Here is a 3,729-nt window from a genome sequence, read left to right as displayed (position 1 = left end):
CCTCAAATAACGAGTTTTAACACATTTTTCACGATAATCAGAGTTTCGGCGAATGCTGGTTTGTGGCACACCGGCACCCCAAAATGTCTTCCGTTAGTGCTCAAACTTTGCGTGGCCGCTTTATCTGACCCGAGGAACTTTCTATGTGATTTCCGGAGAAATTTATTCTGGGACCCCGGAATCCCGAAAAACCGTGTTTTATACACTTCAATTTTAGCCGTTCGGAAGGTCGTACCGGAACCTGTTTCTTTTTCTCCCTGTTTTTCAATCACGCGTCCTAGCTCATTTCAGGAAAAAACCATTCGATTTGGGAATCAACTTTCGATTTCGATTTGACCTCAAATAACGAGCTTTAACACATTTTTCACGATAATCTGAGTTGCGGCAAATGCTGGTTTTTGTCCCACCGGCACCCCCAAATATCTTCCGTTGGTGCTCAAACTTTGCGTGGCCGCTTTATCTGACCGGAGGAACTTTCTATGTGATTTCCGGAGAAATTTGTTCCGGGATCCCGGAATCCCGAAAAACCGTGTATTATACACTTCAATTTCAGTCGTTCGAAAGGTCGTACCGGACCCTGTTACTTTTTCTCACTGCTTTTCAATCACGCGTCCGAGCTCATTTAAGAAATCAACCTGTTCGATTTCAGGAATCAACTGTTCGATTTGACCTCAAATAACGAGCTTTAACACATTTTTCACGATAATCCGAGTTTCGGCGAATCTTGGTTTGTGGCACACTTGGCACACCCAAATGTCTTGTTGGTGCTCAAACTTTGCGTGGCCGCTTTATCGACCCGAGGAACTTTTTATGTGATTTCCGGAGAATTTTATTAGGGACTCGGAATCCCGAAAACCGTGTATTATACACTTCAATTTCGGCCGTTCGGAAGGTCGATCGGAACTGTTTCTTTTTCTCCCTGCTTTTCAATCACGCGTCCGAGCTCATTTCAGGAATCAACCTGTTCGATTTCAGCCTCAAATAACGAGCTTTAACACATTTTTCACGATAATCCGAGTTTCGGCGAATGCTGGTTTGTGGCACACCGGCACCCCCAAATGTCTTCCGTTGGTGCTCAAACTTTGTGTGGCCGCTTTATCTGACCAGAGGAACTTTCTATGTGATTTCCGGAGAATTTTATTCCGGGACCCCGGAATCCCGAAAAACCGTGTATTATACACTTCAATTTCAGCCGTTCGGAAGGTCATACCGGAACCTGTTTCTTTTTCTCCCTGCTTTTCAATCACGCGTCCGAGCTCATTTCAGGAATCAACCTGTTCGATTTCAGCCTCAAATAACGAGCTTTAACACATTTTTCACGATAATCCGAGTTTTGTTGAATCTTTGGTTTTGGCACACCGGCACCCCAAATGTCTTCCGTTGGTGCTCAAACTTTGCGTGGCCGCTTTATCGACAGAGGAACTTTCTATGTGATTTCGGAGAATTTTATTAAGGACCCTGGAATCCCGAAAAACCGTGTATTATACACTTCAATTTCAGCCGTTCGGAAGGTCATACCGGAACCTGTTTCTTTTTCTCCCTGCTTTTCAATCACGCGTCCGAGCTCATTTCAGGAATCAACCTGTTCGATTTCAGCCTCAAATAACGAGCTTTAACACATTTTTCACGATAATCCGAGTTTCGGCGAATGCTGGTTTGTGGCACACCGGCACCCCCAAATGTCTTCCGTTGGCGCTCAAACTTTGCGTGGCCGCTTTATCTGACCCGAGGAACTTTCTATGTGATTTCCGGAAAATTTTATTCCGGGACCCCGGAATCCCGAAAAACCGTGTATATACACTTCAATTTCAGCCGTTCGGAATATCGTACCGGAAGCTGTTTCTTTTTCTCCATGTTTTTCAATCACGCGTCCGAACTCATTTCAGGAATCAACCTGTTCGATTTCAGGAATCAACCTGTTCGCTTTCATCCTCAAATAACGAGCTTTAACATATTTTTCACGATAATCCGAGTTTCGGCGAATGTTGGTTTGTGGCACACCGGCACTCCCATTTGTCTTCCGTTGGTGCTCAAACTTTGCGTGGCCGCTTTATCTGACCAGAGAAACTTTCTATGTCATTTCCGGAGAATTTTATTCCGGGACCCCGGAATCCCGAAAAACCGTGTATTATACACTTCAATTTCAGCCGTTCGGAAGGTCGTTCCGGAACCTGTTTCTTTTTTCCCTGCTTTTCAATCACGCGTCCGAGCTCATTTCAGGAATCAACCTGTTCGATTTTAGGAATCAACCTGTTCGATTTCGGCCTCAAATAACGAGCTTTAACACATTTTTCACGATAATCCGAGTTTCAACGAATGCTGGTTTGTGGCACACCGGCACCCACAAATGTCTTCCGTTGGTGCTCAAACTTTGCGTGACCGCTTTATCTGACCCGAGGAACTTTCTATGTGATTTCCGGAGAAATTTATTCTGGGACCCCGGAATCCCGAAAAACCGTGTTTTATACACTTCAATTTTAGCCGTTCGGAAGGTCGTACCGGAACCTGTTTCTTTTTCTCCCTGTTTTTCAATCACGCGTCCGAGCTCATTTCAGGAAAAAACCTGTTCGATTTCAGGAATCAACCTGTTCGATTTCAGCCTCAAATAACGAGCTTTAACACATTTTTCACGATAATCTGAGTTGCGGCAAATGCTGGTTTTTGTCCCACCGGCACCCCCAAATATCTTCCGTTGGTGCTCAAACTTTGTGTGGCCGCTTTATCTGACCGGAGGAACTTTCTATGTGATTTCCGGAGAAATTTGTTCCGGGATCCCGGAATCCCGAAAAACCGTGTATTATACATATCAATTTCAGTCGTTCGAAAGGTCGTACCGGACCCTGTTACTTTTTCTCACTGCTTTTCAATCACGCGTCCGAGCTCATTTAAGAAATCAACCTGTTCGATTTCAGGAATCAACCTGTTCGATTTGACCTCAAATAACGAGCTTTAACACATTTTCACGATAATCCGAGTTTCGGCGAATCTTTGGTTTTGGCACACCGGCACCCCCAAATGTCTTCTCGTTGGTGCTCAAACTTTGCGTGGCCGCTTTATCGACCCGAGGAACTTTCTATGTGATTTTCGGAGAATTTTATTCGGGACCCCGGAATCCCGAAAAACCGTGTATTATACACTTCAATTTCGGCCGTTCGGAAGGTCGTACGGAACTGTTTTTTTTCTCCTCGCTTTTCAATCACGCGTCCGAGCTCATTTCAGGAATCAACCTGTTCGATTTCAGCCTCAAATAACGAGCTTTAACACATTTTTCACGATAATCCGAGTTTGGCGAATCTTTGGTTTGTGGCACACCGGCACCCCCAAATGTCTTCCGTTGGTGCTCAAACTTTGCGTGGCCGCTTTATCTGACCAGAGGAACTTTCTATGTGATTTTCGGAGAATTTTATTCCGGGACCCCGGAATCCCGAAAAACCGTGTATTATACACTTCAATTTCAGCCGTTCGGAAGGTCATACCGGAACCTGTTTCTTTTTCTCCCTACTTTTCAATCACGCGTCCGAGCTCATTTCAGGAATCAACCTGTTCGATTTCAGCCTCAAATAACGAGCTTTAACACATTTTTCACGATAATCCGAGTTTTGGAGAATCTTTGGTTTGTGGCACACCGGCACCCCCAAATGTCTTCCGTTGGTGCTCAAACTTTGCGTGGCCGCTTTATCGACTGGAGGAACTTTCTATGTGATTTCCGGAGAATTTTATTCCGGACCT

This window comes from Silene latifolia, chromosome 11 (genome assembly GCF_048544455.1).
Source record: "Silene latifolia isolate original U9 population chromosome 11, ASM4854445v1, whole genome shotgun sequence".
NCBI classification, from domain to species: domain Eukaryota; kingdom Viridiplantae; phylum Streptophyta; class Magnoliopsida; order Caryophyllales; family Caryophyllaceae; genus Silene; species Silene latifolia.
The sequence above is the reverse complement of the archived record's forward strand: the minus strand, read 5'-3'. Positions refer to the sequence as shown.